Genomic DNA, 19,043 nt, shown 5'->3' on the forward strand with positions numbered 1-19,043 from the left:
AAAGTGCTGGGATTACAAGCATGAGCCACCACACCTGGCCTCACTTATTTCCTTTATCATCAGACTGTTTGAAAGTCTTCCTTGGCTAATCTTTCTCCTTGATCACTCATTTATTCTAAAAATATCTGTGACATTGAGTGAAATAGGAATCATCTCAGTATGTATATATAGGTATATAGAGGTACACATACCTATATATACATATATATATACACCTATATATACCTCTCTCTATATGTGTATATACACACAATGAAATTTATTTTATAAATAAAATCTTCTGGATTGCCTATATTTCTGTGTATGTATGTATGTATTTGTAATTTTGGAGATATTTCGTGAGAACAGCAAGAAAACATTCCTGTTCTTGTATTCTAAGGCTTTTCAAGACCTGCATTTCAGAAGCACTTTAATCAAATTTGATCCTTTTAGGATCTGTGTGATCAAGAATCACTTTTAGAGTTGTCAGACTCTCCAGGGTCACCATTAACCAGAGTCAATCCCTTGGTGGGGGTGAGCAGAGTTTGTATCTGAATTTCCAGGACTGTCCTGGAATTGGGTTTCCCTCTATGAGCCAGAGAGTCAGGTAACATTTGCTTAGGTAGTTCTCCAGGTGAGTATAACGAACTATGGAAATAATATTCCATATCACACTCATCAAAAGCAATACTATCTCTTTTTAATTTGAAGACATTTATTTATTTATTTATTTATTTATTTATTTATTTATTTATTTTGAGATGGAGTCTCGCTGTCGCCCAGGCTGGAGTGCAGTGGTGTGATCTCGGCTCACTGCAGCCTTTCTGCTAATTTTCTTTTTTTTTTTTTTTTGTATTTTTAGTAGAGATGGGGTTTCACCATGTTAGCCAGGCTGGTCTCAAACTCCTGACCTCCGATGATCCACAAGCCTCGGCCGCCCAAAGTGCTAGGATTACAGGCGTGAGCTACTGTGCCTCGCCCTAATTTGAAGACTTTTAAATTAGGTTCCATTCTTGATATTGTGTAATACCTAATTCGCAATATTTTTTATAACAAACTATAACGGCTAATGTGCTATCCCTACAGATAGAGCATGATCTTGGTAGTTTATTTGGTTTTAAACTTTTATTTAGAAGTCATGTTGAATGTATGAATTACAGTCACCACTTGCACTTCTACCACGTCAACTAAGAAATGTTTTGAAATGGGTAAGGTACATGAAGAAAATTTTATTAGAGATGTCTGGTTGTGTTAGATCATTCTAAAGCTTATTTCCATGCTCTTTTTTATATTTTTCTATTTATTCATGTTTCTAGTTTAGTCTCATGTCTGAATTATTTAACATGTGACTATTCCATTCTTCCAAATTATTTTATTAACAGAATTGTTGGGTTACTAAATGGTTGTCAATATTTAAGTTCTCTTACTGTCAATTGATCAGATAAGAAGCAAATGACGGGGGTGATAATTTCTGGTCATTTCATTTCTTCCTGGCTAGCGAATCTCAGAATACTAGCTTTGAAGGTATTTTTTTAAATCACATTACTAGAATGTCAAACATTACTAAAGGCTTTACTTTTTTGTCTTTTTTTCAATCTTTATAGAGACTGACAACAATTACCAACGTGATTGTATTGCAAGTCATCAAGGCAAGGTATTTGGAAAAGTTTTCAATTAGCAATAATCATGCCTCCCATTCCCTCAGGGTCTGCTCTCTTCTATCAATCCAATAAATTTATGTTTTATTTTTAGAGACAGGGTCTCACTCTTTCACCCAGGCTGGAGTGCAGTGGCACTACCATAGCTACCACAGCTCACTGTAACCTCAAACCCCAACTACCTACAATCCAATAATTTTTACCAGTGATAATAGCTTCTTCTTTTAACACGCTTCCCAACTGCCTTCATCCCCTAGGTGTGGAACAATCCAGAATTTAGAGCCAGGGGATCTAGGTTTGAATCTTCTAGTTCATGAATAAGACAGACATCAGTTTCCTTATGTCTAACATGGGGATAATAATATTGACTTCAAAGAGACGTTGTAACGATTAAACATATATGAAAAGAATTATACAAATGCTATGAATAATTAATAATTAATCTGCATTCTCTTGAGGGCTTTTAATGACTCATACATTGCAGAGAATTTTGGGTTCAGTGATAAGTAAATGGGAAGATATTTTTGGATATCTACAAAGTCTCCTACCTTTTTATGCAGAAGCAAACCTGTGCATTAAAAGACAACTGGCTGGGCGCAGTGGCTCACACCTGTAATCCCAGCACTTTGGGAGGCTGAGATGTGCGGATCACGAGGTCAGGAAATCAAGGCCATCCTGGCTAACACGGTGAAACCCCTTCTCTACTAAAAACACAAAAAATTAGCCAGGCATGGTGGCATGCACCCATAGTCCCAGCTACTCGGGAGGCTGAGGCAGGAGAATTGCTTGAACCCAGGAGGCAGATGTTTCAGTGAGCCAAGATCACGCCACTGCACTCCAACCTGTGCGACAGAGCAAGACTCAGTCAAAAAAAAAAAAAAAAAAAAAAAAAAAAGACAACCAACCCCACATCCTTAGGATGGCTACTATAAAAAAAAGCAAACAAAATATAAATCAAAAAATAACAAGTGTTGGTGAAAATGTAGAGCAATTGGAACTCTTGTGCATTATTGGTGGGAATGTGAAGTGATACAGCCACTATGGAAAATATTGTGGTGGTTCCCCAAAATATTACAAATAGAATTAACATTTGCTCCAGCAATTCCACTCCTGGGAATATATCAAAAAGGACTGAAAGCAGGGACTCGAAGAGATATTGGTACACCCAGGCTCACGGCAGCATTGATCGCAATAGCCAAATGGTAAAAAAAGCAACCCATGTGTCCACTGACAAATGAATACATACACAAAATGTGAGTTTGTGTTTGAATGCATACCTGCAGTGGAATATTACTCAGCCTTAAAAAGGAGGGAAGTTCTGATAAATGCTACAACATTGATGAACCTTGAGGACATTATGCTAAATGAAATAAGCCAGTCAAAAAACGACAAATACAGTGTGATTCCACTAATATAAGGTTAGAGCAGTAAAATTCATACAGACAGAAAGTAGAATGGGGTTGCTAGGGGCTCAAGGGTAGAATGGAATGGGAGTTAGTGTTTAATGAGTACAGAGTTTCAGTTTTGCAAAAATGAAAAGAGTTCTGTGGATGTATGGCGGTGATGGTAGCACAATATGAATGTACTTAATAACACTAAACTGTAAACTTACAAATAGTTGAGATGGTAAATTTTATGTGACACGTATTTTACCACATCTTTAAAAGACAATCAACCAAGCTGGCATATCAATGTACTCCATTTCTTATCTGTCTGTAAACAAAGTATCTAAACACCAAAGTCATGTGATTAGAATGTATTATTTTAGGCAGCTTTTATAATAAGGCAAGTCTTCTAAACATGCCATGCTCTATAAAGTATAACTGCATAAAAATTGCTTCTCACTGCTTGGGTCCACCACTTATCAACAGTGCTACCTTGAGTTAGTTACTTAAGCCCTCTTAGCCTTACTTTAGTCATCTGTAAAACGGAAATGCAAATTTTTTTCTACCCTTTATCATTTTTGTTTTTTAAAGACCAGGTCTCGGCCGGGCGTGGTGGCTCATGCCTGTAATCCCAGCACTTTGGGAGGCCGAGGTGGGCAGATCACGATGTCAGGAGATGGAGACCATCCTGGCTAACAAAGTGAAACCCCGTCTCTACTAAAAAAAATACAAAAATTAGCTGGGCGTGGTGGCGGGTGCCTGTAGTCCCAGCTACTCGGGAGGCTGAGGCAGGAGAATGGTGTGAACCTGGGAGGCGGAGCTTGCAGTGAGTAGAGATTGCCCTCCTGCACTCCAGCCTGGGCAACAGAGCAAGACACCATCTCAAAAAAAAAACCAAACAAACTGGGTCTCACTCTGTTGTCCAGGTTGGAGTGTAGTGACACGATCCTTAGCTCACTGCAGCCTCAAATTCCTGGGCTCAAGTGATCCTCCTGCCTCAGCCTCCTAAGGAGCTGGGACAAAGGTGTGTGCCACCACACCCTACTAAGTTTTGTTTGTTTGTTTTTTTGTTTTTGTAAAGATAGGATCTCTCTATATTCTTTATGTTGCCGAGGCTGGTCTCAAACTCCTGACCTCAAATGATTCTCCTACCTCAGCCTCCCAAAGTGCTGGGATTACAGGTATGAACCACTGCACCCAGCCTCCAGTAGGGTTCTTGTGAGGATTAAGTTAAATGATGTATGCAAAGGGCCTAGCAGACATATGGTACAGGTTAGTGTTCATTATGCTTGTTTCTTTTTTCAGATAAACTCATTGAAATGACAATTAATTGTATCTTGACTGTCACAATAAAAAAATTTCAGAAGGACAAATGTATATGGAAGGGACTAGGGTAGTTCCACTCTTTTTCTTGAAGATGATGAGGACATGGCAACCTTGCAGCATACAGATGTACATTTCAGCTTCAACTTCTCTTTGGCACCACTGGAAGCAATCATTCTCAATATTTATCCTCCCACCTATCACCCATCCAATCTGGACTCTGCCTAGTACCAACAACGGCAAAAGCCCTTACAACAAAGCGCTAAAATTATTTGTTATGATTTGCTTTGCCTGAAAGATGCCCCTGTATTTGTTTATAAGCATCATAGACCAAATGCTCAAAGGTGTAAATTCCTGGTGGGTTTGGGTGAAAAAGAAATGAGTCAGTGACTCTGAAAACATTTTCTAACTTCTTTACAAAGATGTATTTTGTTCTTTTTGTTTTGTTTTGTTTTTACATTTACTTAACTGGTTTTCCTGCTTTTCAAACAAAGCTATCTTGTACAGAATCTAGTGCCCCCATTACACTAATTGGCAATGTAAATATTTTAACAAACTCTGTGGGATTACTTTACCTCAGCTTTGGGTGAATGTATAATTTAATGCTACCGAGACAACTCGCATCATCCCATCACTGGATGCTTCTGCATCAAGTGAATTCATTACATGGCAAAGACTTTTGCAAAATTTTGAAACCAGAAGTTAGTTTGCAATGGGGAGGACAAAGCTATGCTTTCTTTTCAGCCCCATGAACGCTCAGAAAGAATGCAAATTGGAAGTTTTATTGCTATTTGCTTAAATCAAAGGGAACAAAATTCTTCCGCAAATGCACATGTTCAGAACTCTTGGCCGATTAATTAACTATTGTAACCATAGGGAAGGCTAATTATATTGCTAATCACAAGTTCACCCTGAGTCATGTTGCTCTAAAAATTCTATTTCATGGTCATTAAATGACCTTTATGTAATTCCTTGATATCCTTCCTTTGGTGTTGAAGGAAGTTTGATTTGGAGTGAGATATGCAATAATTATTTTCTGTGTTGATTTTTCCCTTCTTTTTTCCTCTTCTTCCTCCTCCTGCCCCCAATGTGCAGTATTATGGAAGTTTCTGTCAAAGAAGGAAGTTTTAGCAGTAATGAATTGCCAAGGGAAAATGCAATTATTTTCTCAAATAGATTTTTCTCATTTATTATATGATCCACCTTTAGTTGTTCCTATGATTCCTCATTAGAAGCGATGGATCAGGTTTGAAATCTGGAGCTGTTCTTCAGGGGCACCAGCCTGCCTTTCAGGGTTGACGAGATCGATCACAGGAAATGTGATAGAGCTGGCTCAGCCCAAGTTCCTGAGTGACAACCCTGCGTCCTGCTCTGGTAGAACTTGAGTCTGTGGCACTCCCCAGTGACAGAACCAGACCCCTAGGTGTGTTAGTGTTGAAAAGGAGCCAGGCAGTTGCTGTGTGTAGCTATTTTGCTACATTTAATCATCTACGTCAGGAAGACAGGATTCATTTATATAATTCAGAATCTTCATTCAAGCAAATAATATGGTTAGCAAAAAACTGTAGGTTCTCAAAGCCATACAAGCAATTTTATTTGTATTCCTGCAGAAAACTTAATACCAGGCAATTACAGTAAAAAATACATATTTTGAAGTGGTATTGCTGGGGGAAATTTCTCCATCAGTCTTAATTTTGGCTGTCTCTGTTGGAAGAAGCACATAGTTTTAGTATGAGGATTTTCATGAAAGGGAATAATAGCTCAAAGTAGTAGCTACTATTTATCGAGTCAACGAAGTGCCACGCCCTTAAATGTGATATTGTTCACCATCCTTAACATTTCTGAACCTTGTTCTTCACATCTCTTTGAAGGGATTAATAATATCTAACTTGTTGAACAAATGAGAAACATCAAGGTTCTGAGAAATTAAAAGAATTATGCAAAATTCATGCACCTAGTGATTTTATGCTGGTGCAAAAGTAATTGGGGTTTTTGCCATTACTTTTAATACATTTAATAGAATCAATCATAGTGATGACAAAGGCCACTCTCTTTCCATAGGCTATTAATTTTCTTGATTGAAATAGTTGGCATGTTGGAAACACAAGGGAAAGAGTTTTGTAATAACAGCCCTGAAATGCTTCTGTGAGAAAATGATGGTAATTATAATAATGATGACACAACAGTAATAATTATAGCTAATATGTAATAATTATGTATTATATGCCATGTAATGTCCTGAGCCCTTATAATTTTAATTTTATTTAATCCTCAAAATAATTCTGTGATGTAGACAATAGTAGTACTCACCATTTTCTAGAGAACTAAATCAAGGTGCAGAAACCCTAAATGTTGTACTCATTGTAACACAGCTAGTAAGTAGTACAACTGAGAGGTAAACTGAAAATAAATTTAATTAAATGTGTATAGTAAATTTTTTTAAAGCTGCTATCTTAAAATAAGAGTTGAGTTTTGTGATGGTTAGTTTCATGTGTCAATTTGACTGGGCTAAACAGATAGCCAGGTAGCTGGTAAAACATTATTCCTGGGTGTGTTTGTGAGAATGTCTGTGGAAGAAATTAACATTCGAATCAGTAGACTGAATAAAGAGACTGCCCTCAGCAATGTGGGTGGGCACTAGCCAATCCATTGAAGGCCTACAGAGAACAAAGAGGAAAGGTGAATTATCTCTCTCATGTTGATCTGGGACATGCATGTTCTCCTGCCCTGGGACATTGGACATCATAGCTCCTGGTTCTTGGGTCTCAGAAGTCAGGACTTACACCACGGGTTCTCCTGGTTCTCAGGCCTTTGGGCTTAGACTGAAACTATACCACCAGTTTTCCATGGCAGATGGTGGGACTTTTCAGCCTCCAAAATTGCACAATCTAATTCCTTATAACAAATCCCTTTTTATATATCTACATATATTCTATTGGTTCTGTTTCTCTGGAGAATCCTGACTAATACACATTTCATAGGTGAAACAGAAACAAAACTAAATAAACTCTATTGAAATGTAATGACACAAAAGGAACTGCATAACTAAACTTGTTGGCTTTTGTAGCATAGAGAGTAGTTTTGAAGTACTCTCATACATTCGCAGCACTTTTATAACCAAAATAGCTTCATTCGATTTACCCTCTTTCTCAGACTGATTCCCTGCCATACTTACCTCCTAGGGGTTTTCCACACTGGTAACATCCTGAATGTTTGTTTGCCTGGTTTAGCCCGAATATGTTCAGGATCTCCTAGAGGTTATCTGTAATATCACACTGTCAATAGGAGACAATAACCCAGTGCATTTTGGCCTGAAAATTCCTCACACCCTAGCATCTGATCATTCGAAGTTAATGGATGCTTCATTTGTTCTGTAAATACAAAGGTCATGCATAAGGTTTACAAAATACCTGGTAACTAAATGGAAAACAAGAACTTTGCTCTGTATTTTCAGATCACTTCCCTCCAAAATTGTTTTTATCTCCATCATTTTTTCAACTCTACCATATTGTGAGTATATCTACCTAGGAACACCCAAATCACTACTTAATTGAATTCACAATTCAATTCCTGAATGGTGACATTCTGCATGATGCTGATAAATGAAGAATATCCTCAAGGGGAACAATGTTAATTGTGTTATACAAGCTCAGAATCCCCATCAGGGAGCTTCCAGCTCTTAATTCCTTCCTTCTATTCCTCTTCTACTTATTACAAGCACTTGCAACATTTTAAATTCCTAAATTCCTGAGACAGTTCTGGTCAGAAGGTAAACTCTCACACCAGCCATACTTCCACTGGCTGGAGCAAAGAGGGAGTAAGGAAGGAATCTCTGGAGATCGGCATGCTTCAGAGGAGACACTCCTCCTCCATGACACGCTGCACCTCCATGGTTTCAAAGTAGCCTCTGTGCTCCACAGGTTCCGTCCCCCAGCCTCACCCCACACTCTAATTCCTCTAGGGCCCAACTGTCACTTTTGCCGTGGACCCTGCCCTCCCTGTCCTGCTGAAAATTGCAGCCTCCACCCCTTCACCCACTATTTATCCCCTTTCCCTGTTCTATTTATTTTCACATTTATCAACAAATAAAATACAGTATATTTGCCGGGTGTGGTGGCTCATGTCTGTAATCCCAGCACCTTGAGAGGCTGAGGCGGGCGGATCACTTGAGGTCAGGAGTTAGGGACCAGCCTGGCCAACATGGTGAAACCCCGTCTCTACTAAAAATACAAAAAAAAAATTAGCCAGGTGTGGTGGTGTGCACCTGTAGTCCCAGCTACTCGGGAGGCTGAGGCAGGAGAATTGCTTGAACCCAGGAGGCAGAGGTTGTAGTGAGCCGAGATCTTGCCACTGCACTCCAGCCTGGGTGACAGAGCAAGACTCTGTCACAAAAAATAAATTAATTAAATAAAAATAAAATGCGTATATTTTACTTATTTGCTGATTTATTTTGTCTCCAGAACTAGAACACAATTTGCTTAAAGGCAGAGATTGTTGACAATTTTTTGGGTTGTCATATTCCCTACACTTAGAACACCTGGCGTACAAGAAGCTCTTGAGCCATATTTTTGAATGAACAAAATAAGAAATGACTTATTTTCTTAATTCTTTCTCTAGGTACTGATCCTTTACAAGCAGGATTCTACACCATTGGTATAAGGGTATCCGTCTTTGTTCCCTGCAGAAACTGAGTTATGGTCCATGAGTATAAGCTTAACAATAGACACTGTAGCAAATTGAATCTATTTGTAGGACCATCACAGTTACCTTCCCAACTTGAGTTTCCAGTAGCCCAAGCCCTACTACCCTAATATTAATCAGAATGTGAGTGGAATGTCTGGGCAAGAGCACGTGCACAAAGAAAAGCCAGGGCTCTCTTTGAGACCTTGGCTGTGCCACTACCTTGACATATGACCTTAGGCAGGTGAATTAACCCCAAATGTCCTACTCCATAAAACAGGGAGTTGGAGGAAATGATGTTCAAATAACCTTTCATTCTCATCATGCCTTCTAGCCTCCAACCCAATATACTCCACAAAGGAAAATACAGGAGTATAAAGATAGACTGCTAGTATTGCTGCAATACAAAGAGGGCTGAAAAACAAACAAAAATAAGAAAAACTCACAGTAAAGATCAGATTTTTAAAAAGCCATCTTAGCTGTAAATATTTTGAAGAAAAGATGTCAAATACCTACCTTTACTTCTTTTTATCTTTATTTTTAAAATTTTTTATTGTAGAGTTGAGGTCTTGTTATATTGCCCAGGCTGGTCTCAAACTCCTGGCCTCAAGGGATCTTCCTGCTCTGGCCTCCCAAAGGTGGTCCTGCAGGCTGGCTGGCCTGAGCCACTGCACATATCCACCTTACTTTTTTTTTTTTTTCTGAGACGAAGTCTCGCTCTGTCACCCAGGCTGGAGTGCAATGGCACGATCTTGGCTCACTGCAACCTCTGCCTCCTGGGTTCAAGCGATTCTCCTGCCCCAGCCTCCCGAGTAGCTGGGATTACAGGTGTGTGCCACCACACCTGGCTAATTTTTGTATTTTTAGTAGAGACGGGGTTTCACCATGTTGGTTAGGCTGATCTTGAACTCCTGACCTCGTGATCCGCCCGCCTCAGCCTCCCAAAGTGCTGGGATTACAGGCGTGAGCCACCGCACCCGGCCCACATCCACTTTACTTTTTAAAGAGGTTTTTTTTTTTTTTTTTTTTTTTTAGATAAGAGTCTCACTCTGTCACCAAGATTGGAGTGTAGTGGCATGATCTTGGCTCACTGCAACTACCAGGCTCAAGTCATCCTTCCCCCTCAGCCTCCTGAGTAGCTGGGACTACAGGCATGCACCACCATGCCTGGCTAATTTTTTGTATTTTTTGCTAGAGATGGGGTTTCGCCATGTTGCCCAGGCTGGTCTCAAACTTCTGAGCTCAAACAATCCGCCTGTCTCAGCCTCCCAAAGTGCTGGGATTACTGGCGTGAGACACTGCTCCCAGCCTTAAAGAGGTTTTACACCCTACTTTATTTTCTCAATGCTTGTCCCTTCTCTCTATCCCCAAAATGTGTGGATTATAAACTTGTCTTATTTATGGCCTTCATTAAGTTTTCTAGGAAAACACACCTTTTAGAATGAAACTACTTTTAATCTGCAGCTTTATTTCCAGTTAAGAATCCAAACCAAATATTTACATTCTAATAACAATTATTTGAAATGTTATTGTGTCAATCATGAGATTCAATGGAAGTATCTGATAATAAATGAATTTAGGTCAAGGTAAGAAATAAATAGCAAAAACACAAATTCACTCTACAGCAAATGAGAGTGAGTTGCTATTCTTCCATTCTTCCATTCTATTCATTGTAGCACTGCCCAAAATGTACAGATCAGTAGGAAAATAAAGCCTATGCAGTAGGTGCTACATGAAACAGTTTGCATACACTTGACAAAAGTGCACATTTCAGTTAAATTAAATAGTGAAATTATACAATTCCTCCCTCCCACACAGTAACATAATGGCAAAACAATGACAAAAGTTCAAAATTAATAGAGAAACATCAAGTAGAGGCCACCAATAAGATCTTAAAATGGCGAATATTTCACTAACAACTATGTAAGTCAAATCTTGGACTCCTGCCTGAATAGATATAAGATGATCATTTTGATGTACTTGAATGAGTAGTATGTATATGTAAATGTTTCGAGGTCCTGATAGCCGCAAAACTGACAATAAAGGCACAACCAGCTAAAAGTGCCCAAAATAATAATCAAGAAAACACCTGAGCCACGTGTTCTAAAAAGTTAATAATGCAAATGATCAGATGATTTAGATAAGGTTAGTAGTGAAAGAATGTGTAGGTTTTAACTGAATATCACTTATATTGGTAATCTTCCATCTTGGAGTATCAACACATATAGAAGGCAATTTTCCAAACATTTTATAGTTATATGTGGCAAAGATGGGTTTCAAATTCAATGCCTAGAACAGTTGCAGCACCTAGAAGTACCCAGTAAATATTAATTGAGTAATGAATAAGAAATGGAGGGACGGATTCCTTAAAAGTGGTCTACTATATCCATCATACTAATTCTGGCAAATGCATTTTCCTAGGAAAAGAACAGTCAAGCATATCACAACTAAGATTATAATGGTTCAGTAAGTATAAAAGGGAGTGGGAATTCAATGTGGATACAGAGAAGAGAGAAAGGTCCTAAGAAAGTCCTTAGGACACAGGAAGGCCGAAGCCCATTCTTGGCCCATCACTGGGAAGCTAGTTCAGTGGGGTTTAGATCATTTGAAGCATCATGTTTTCATCCTTGATAGCTCTGTGAGAATCAAACTCTAATTTGGGCATTTACAGAGGTGGTAACTTTTGGAATTTAGTGTGATAAAGAGGTGATTACTAAGATGGTGGCCTTTGAGAAATCAATGATTCCTCCCTTCAGTTTCCTTATTAGTAAATAGAGACACCTACTTTACAGGTATTTCCATTAAAGAGGGCCATTATGCATATAAAATGAAACAATGCACTAAAAGAAAGTTTGCACTTTTAAAAGAGAGAACTTTTAGACCTACAGGCGATTTACTCTGTTTTCTTGCCTGAGAGGGTCACCACCCAGGCATAATTATAAATGCATGGAGTCTTCCTACAAGGGGCTTGAGTAATACATTTGATTTGACTTATTATAAAGTGGAGAGGGCAAGGCAGTAGAAAAATCAGGAAACATCTGGAATACTCTAGGATGGCGAAGGCCTAAATAAGGCAATATCAGCAGAATAGAGAGATAAGGCTAAATTTGAGAACTAATTTGATTGGGCTGCAGTTCACGTACAAATATCACAAGGTAGGGTTTCTGAAGCTCAGAAAGCAGGAATGAGCAATCTTTCTTCCCTTAATTGATCTCCCAGATCACTGGGTCACTTGTGCTGGGCTCACTGATGAGACGCCATTAGTCTACAAGGTGGAAGTTCGCTCCTGGCAAGTGCATTCATTTTTTTTTCTCTCTCTCTCTCTCTCTCTCTTTTTTTTTTTTGAGATGGAGTCTCGCTTTGTCATCCAGTGCAGAAGCACGATCTCTGCTCACTGAGATTGCTCCACCTCCCCAGCCTCCTGAGTAGCTGGGATTACAGGCATGAGCCACCTTGCTTGGCCCAGTTCTGCTTTCTCTGAGTCTTTTTGCCAAGAACTAGATGAGTGGGTTAAAATTGGAATGAGGCTGGACTGTGGCATGCACCCGTAGTCCCAGATACTCAGAAGGTTGAGATGAGAGGATCTCTTGCACCCAGGGTTTGAGACCAGCCTGAGCAACATAAGGAAAAACAAAAACTTATAAAAAAAAAAAAAAGTTGATATTGCCAGGTGTAAGATGAACAGGACACCATGCTTCTTCCAAGGGCAGGCTGTGCTGTGAAATGTCAACAACAGTCCCCTTTTTTGAGTGACTACTTCTTTCTAACTCATTGGAAAATCTTGCTTCCTATGCTCATAGACTATCAGAAAATTTGATTTTTGAAATTATGTCACTAAAAATGAAACCTCCCATAATTGCTTGTAGGATCTAACTCACTTTGACAACAGAGACATGGCCCTGATTTACAACTCAAGTACAGAGCTTCAGATAAGGAGTTTCCCAAGACAGCATTCCACATTTATCCAAGGAAACAGAACCCTTGGTCACAGCCCAAACCTCATGTTGACTCCCAGCTCTGCTTTGCTTTGAGCCTATCAAAACTCCACTTCATGGTTCCTCTAGTTTGCAGTATCTCTACTGTAACATTGAATCAATGAACCTGACTTTGTGGGACTGCAGGTTTTGTCCTTGATGGTCTTAGGCTGGTTGGATTGGACACACTATTCTATTCCGTGTTAATGCCATTCTTTTCATTATTATAGCTTAATTACATGTTTCCTTTTTCATTGTCTTATCAAAAGGTTCTCAGGGCTGGAGGCAGTGGCTCACACCAGTAATCCCAGCACTTTGGGAGGCTGAGGTGGGTGGATCACAAGGTCAGGAAATCGAGACCATCCTGCCCAACATGGTGAAACCCTGTCTCTACTAAAAATACAAAAATTAGCTGGGCATGGTGGCGGTGCCTGTAGTCTCAGCTACTCGGGAGGCTGCGGCAGGAGAATCACTTGAACCTGGGAGGCGGAGGTTGCAGTGAGCCGAGATCGTGTTACTGCACTCCAGACTGGCAAAAGAGTGAGACTCCGTCTCAAAGAAAAAAAAAAAAAAGTTCCCAATTTTTTTTGTCTTAGAACCTTCCCTTATTTACACTCCTAAAAAGTTTTGAGTACTCCAAAGAACTTTTATGTTATAGCAATTAAAACTGAGAAATTTTAAAAGTATATTTCACTACTAAGCTCATTACATATTAACATGAATAGCATATTTTTAAGTGAAAAATACCTGTATTTTCCAAAACCAAAAAAGTTTAATGTTAAGAATGGCATTATTTTATATTCTTGCACATTTCTTTAATGTCTGGCATAACAGAAGACGTTACCTGTTTCTGCATTCAATCTGTTGTGATATCACATATTATGGAGCCACTGGAAAACTTCATCATAAATTCATTTAAAAAATGGGAGAGAAAAAGGAGTAGAAAAAAGTCTTATTATTAAAGTAATTTTGGTCCTGTGAACCTCCTGAAATGGTTTCAGAGACCGACCCCCAACCCCCAACAAATTTCCCCTGGACCACACTCTGAGAACCACTGGACTTAGCTCTTCTAGCTTCTGTAGTTTTCATATGAATTCTAGAATATATTTGTCTCTTAATTTGGGAGGTAGTAATTATGTGTTTAACATCTTGCCTTCTAACTTAGGATTCCAGTGTCTTTCCAATTATAAATAGTCTGTCAACAATCCTGCATTTTTAAAATTTTTCCCACTTTTCTCCTATATTTCTCATTTTTTATCATTCTTAGTTATTTCATGTTCTTTCATGCTTCTATTGTGAATGGGATCTATTTTTCTATTTATTGTATTTTAATTGGGTGTTGTTTGTCTCTAGTGAGATTGTGACTTTATTTTGCATGTGAGCACACAGTTGCTCTAACTCTTAAAATCTCCCAGGTATGTCCAAATGGCCATAATTATGTTGAATAATATATTTGCTGTGATCTGTTTTTGATGAAATAACTTCTTGATTTGAAGCTGTTCATATATGTTAGGCTATTGATTCAATATAATCCCTATTACAAGTCCACTATTCAATTTCTAATTTTTTTTTTTTTTTTCGAGACGGAGTCTCGCTCTATCGCCCAGGCTGGAGTGCAGTGACGTGATCTCGGCTCACTGCAAGCTCCGCCTTCTGGGTTCACGCCATTCACCTGCCTCAGCCTCCCAAGTAGCTGGGACTACAGGGGCCTGCCACCATGCCCGGCTAATTTTTTTGTATTTTTTAGTAGAGACGGGGTTTCACTGTGTTAGCCAGGATGGTCTCGATCTTCTGACCTTGTGATCCGGCCGCCTCGGCCTCCCAAAGTGCTGGGATTACAGGCGTGAGCCACCGCGCCCGGCCCAATTTCTAAATTTTAAAGCTACTTTAAGAGGAAGGGTCTTGAATATACTGAATGACCTTTTGAAACAGATTTTTAATATCACATTTTTTCCTTAAGATATGCATTGATTAGGATTAGATGACCTCTCTTTGGTCTCTTCTATAATTCTCATTTAGATAACATGAACGACAGACTCATTGAGATAATTAACAGAATCAAAGGATGTTTTGGTTGTAGTTCTCACCTGTTCAATGGATGAAGGTATAGCAATACCTAATATGTCCCTAGAGACTGTTCAAGAGAATCTGGCCATCAGGTTCCCCCCAAGTGAGCCCTGTGTGACAGGAGACCACAGAAGGTCTGGAAAGGATTGCAAAGGACCAAGTAGAGGGTTGGTGACTAACAGGCTGCCTCCCGAGGGTAGAAGTTCTTGCCTTTAACTTCAGCCCCAGCCCCAAACTCCTTAGCAGTCTGCAAAAGGGAACTGGACCCTGGGAGCGATCTCATTAGCCACTCACTATCCCTCTTGGACCTGAAACCCATTACATTCTCCGGGTCCGAGACCCTCGTAGTGTGGGGAATTTCCTGGGAGGAAGATACTACGCGGGGCCGGGAGCAGAATTTGCTCCAGGCACTGGGCCAGTCCGTGAGGGCTCCAGGATCCAGGGGCCCCACTCCCTTCTCGCCGGGCTCCGGGCCAAGGAAGCGCGGCCGGAGTCCCGGGAAGCCCCTCGGCAGCCAGCCAAGGGCCCTGCGAGGATCTGGATGGCGCGGATGGCGCGGCCTCCACCTGCGGGCAGTGGAGAGAGCGGCGAGAGGAAGAATATTCCCCGCGAGCCGGGATAAGGGGCCCCTTCGTCCCGGTTGACCCAGGTCAGATCCTCCCGCCGACCTTCGGCCCGCCCTCTGCAGGCGGCCCAGTTCCTCCCCGGCTCGGCTGCCCCTGCCCGCCCCTCGAGGGAGCGCCCGTAGCCAGCGCCCCTGTAAAGAAGTAAGGAGGCGCCGGGCTTCCCGCCCAGGTACGTGTCGGGGCAGCGCCGGGGACTGGCGTGGGGCGGCGGTGGGTAGCGGCGCCCGTGCGGCGCTGGAAACGGCCCCGCTTCCTTGGACCCCGGGGCTTGCAGGGCGGGCCCGGGGCTCTCTGAGCGCGAGGCTGCCGCGACCGCCCGCCCGCCCAGGTCAGATCCGGAGGACCTGTGAGTTTGTCGGGGCCTGGGGTGAGAGAGGGGACTCGAGGGGAGAAGTGGAGCGGGAAACCGAGAGGGGGAATGTGAGGCTTGAACGAGCTGGATGGGAGAGCTCGACGGGAGGAGAGGGATGAACTTGAGGGGGAAACGGGGGCGGGGGTGAACTCGAGGGGGAGCCAGGAGGAGGGAACGGGAAGGGTGAATGTGAGGGGTGGACTTGAGGGAAGATCTTGTGGGTGAACCCGAGGAGGGAACGCGAGGGGATAGTGAGGGGGGATCTCGAGGAGGGAACGTGAGGAATGAACTTGAGGAGGGAACGGGAGGGGTGAACGTGAAGTGGAAACAGGAGGAGGGAACGGGAAGGGTGGCGTAAGGGGTGAAGGAAGATCTTTAGGGGTGAACTTGGGAAAGAAACGTAAGGGGAGGACCTCGAAGAGTAACGAGGGGCGAGAACTGAGGGGGCCCTGCAGGGAGACTAGAGGGAGGAGGCGCCGAGTCTGGCGGGTGTCGCCTCGGAGACCTGTGGCGCTCGCGGGCTTTGCGGCGCCGCCCACAGGTGGCGCTGGGTCGGCCCGTCCCTGAGGGAACTGCGTTCCGGGTGATTTCTCAGAACAAGCAGGTCGGTGGAGCTGGGCTCCCTGCAACCCCAAATGCATCCGTAAAGGAGTTTTCATTTTAAGAAGAAAGAGCAGACAAGAAAAGTATGATCATTATTGAGATATAGAGAAACCTACCAGGAAAGGATGTCCTTTCAACTCTGCTCACCAACAGCTCTGTTCTGTTCTCCAAGTAGTTGCTAATTCGCACCTTGCTACTATCCCCTTCCAGAAAAAAAATTTTAATTATTATTGTTAGAATGGAAATTGGCCATAAGCCTTGAAATAACTGTTCTAATGCCACTGAACCCTACACACTAAGCGTTTTTGAAAACTCAAAGAATCTTCATTTCTGGTTGTTTCTAGTTTTCTTGGTGAATTAACTAATTGTACAGATGCACTTAAAGCTTCTTAAGCATTTTTATAATTCACACGGATCTGGTAGCTTGAGAGTTGTTTAATGCCAGCATATGAAATGAGAGGCTTTAAGTTCCTTGTTCATTGTGTAAAAGTGCGAAAACTTAGTTACTGAGGAATAAACTATTTGTCTTGCCCTTCTACCTAGAAGTTTCTAAGTTCAACTTCTGATTATTTTCCCCAGATCCTGAATGTTTACTCCCATAAAGCCATGATCTTTTTGTTTTGGGTTACAGGCCCAGGGCCCCAGTGCAGCCTGGACACAGTATTCAAAGTCTTGGCGTCTGAGCATTATTATGCGTTATTTTCAAGCTTTGCTAACGGTAGGTGATAAAATTGACAAGTGTTCTGGGTTTGCCAGAACCTAAGTGCCAAGTTTTGACAGATAAATGGGGTGCATGTTATTCGTGCCATATTGATTTTTATTACATTATAAAAGATAATTATTTTAAAATGGGAAAATGTACAGATGCATAAGCTTTCAAAGATAGCATGGGCTTTATGAATATATTGATGAGATGTCTAGCATGTGAAAAATTACATTCATTTGTCTTAGTCCTTTAAAATTATTATTTGGGGATGAAAATGCAAACTAAAAGATTCAATTTTGTAATCTTTAATATCAACTTAATATATATGTGCATATATACATATATTAAAATTTGGTCATGTCACATAATTTGATAGCATCATCTTGTCCTTTTTCGACTGCATCTTTATAGCCTAATTTTTTTTTGCATATATTCTTTGAAAAATAACTTTATCTGTCAAATCCAAAATATTTGAAGGTCCATTATTTGCTACAAGTGGTTTTGATAAATAAATATTTGGAGGCTGAAATACCCTTTAGAATGTATAGTTCTTTTATATAAATCATATAAAGTTTGTAAAATGTTTATTATGTAAATAATTTTTGCAGTGTTATTTCCAGCTGCGTTTTCTTTTTCTTTTTATAAACAAGGATCCTTTCATTAGTTTTGTCCGGGAATTGATAATTTGAATGATCGTACCTAACAAACAAACTCCCTCCCCCTAGTAATAGGAAACAAATTCAGTTATTCATTAGAGGGTAAATAGAAGATTTCTGATAAGCTTTCAAATTGATACACAGACGATCCCTTGCTACTTTGGCGACACATTGGGAGTTAGGAACCTCAAGTTGGGAAGCATTACTCTCTTGAACTAAAATAATCTATCATTGGACACTTAATTTCTACCATGAACTTAAACATTATGACCTTAAAAACTTTCTAATCTTCAGTTTTCTTTTATGAAAATATGGGTTACAGTAATGCTTTTCTAAAGGGCTTCTCCTGATAATTAAGTGACATACTGCATGTAAAACTTTAAGCACAGTAGGTACCTGGAATATGGTAAGCAGTTAAAAAAAAATAGCCACTGTTAATATCCATTTTTCCTGATATCTGAGGGTGATTAGACAATGTCGATATGTTTATAGTTAGAGATCATTTCTTGATAAAAAATGCAGAACCTCATATAGAAGTCGTATGCGATAGTTTCAAGCCTGAAATTGGCCTTTAGAAATGTTTCTTTGGGTCAGCTCAGTACTTTAAAATAATTGATTTACTTACCAGTATTTTCAAATTAGTAAATTTTGTGTAAGTTCCTGGAGTCCTGGCTTCTCCTGAAAAAAATGGAGGGCCAGGCAAGACAGCTCTTGCAACTGCTCATGGCAGAAGCCAGGATGAGTTGCCCACTTTGGGTGAGGTATACATTCTCCACTTTGCCACATTGCTGCCGTCCTCTACATTTATTTCATCAAGTCCCACTTCACTCATATATTTTACCTCCCTCACTCCTGCAGACATTTGAGTTTGTGATTTCAGACTCTGGAAATATCCCTTACTGACTTGAACGGTTAATTATGTGGCTCACAAAATAGCTTAACTGTCATCCTTTGAAAAGGAGAATAATCCTGTATTGCAATTTACAAAACAGTTCCTCATAAAACTCAGGTGATGCTTATATCAACTCTGAGAA

General features: G+C 40.5%; 1 protein-coding gene and 1 long non-coding RNA gene across 3 annotated transcripts in view; one reads left to right on the top strand and one right to left on the bottom strand.

Moving 5' to 3' along the window:
- Window positions 1–5,905: 5,905 nt before the first annotated feature.
- Window positions 5,906–15,278, bottom strand: LOC109028424 (uncharacterized). The gene is made up of 4 exons (XR_002007466.3): window positions 15,087–15,278; window positions 13,844–13,897; window positions 7,521–7,716; window positions 5,906–6,049 (listed from the first exon to the last, which is right to left on the bottom strand). It is a non-coding gene; the product is annotated as an uncharacterized lncRNA (long non-coding RNA).
- Window positions 15,279–15,418: 140 nt separating this feature from the next.
- Window positions 15,419–19,043, top strand: part of MYO3A (myosin IIIA) — a 282,515-nt gene continuing 278,890 nt past the window's right edge. Inside the window, exons 1-2 of one of the 2 annotated variants that reach the window (XM_019034337.4) lie at window positions 15,419–15,861; window positions 17,279–17,365. The gene's annotated coding sequence lies outside the window, so the exon portion shown is untranslated. The remainder of the gene's footprint in view (window positions 15,862–17,278; window positions 17,366–19,043) is intronic. The other variant, XM_055353315.2, reaches the window with a different exon arrangement.

Source organism: Gorilla gorilla, chromosome 8 (genome assembly GCF_029281585.2).
Source record: "Gorilla gorilla gorilla isolate KB3781 chromosome 8, NHGRI_mGorGor1-v2.1_pri, whole genome shotgun sequence".
Taxonomy (NCBI): Eukaryota; Metazoa; Chordata; class Mammalia; order Primates; family Hominidae; genus Gorilla; species Gorilla gorilla.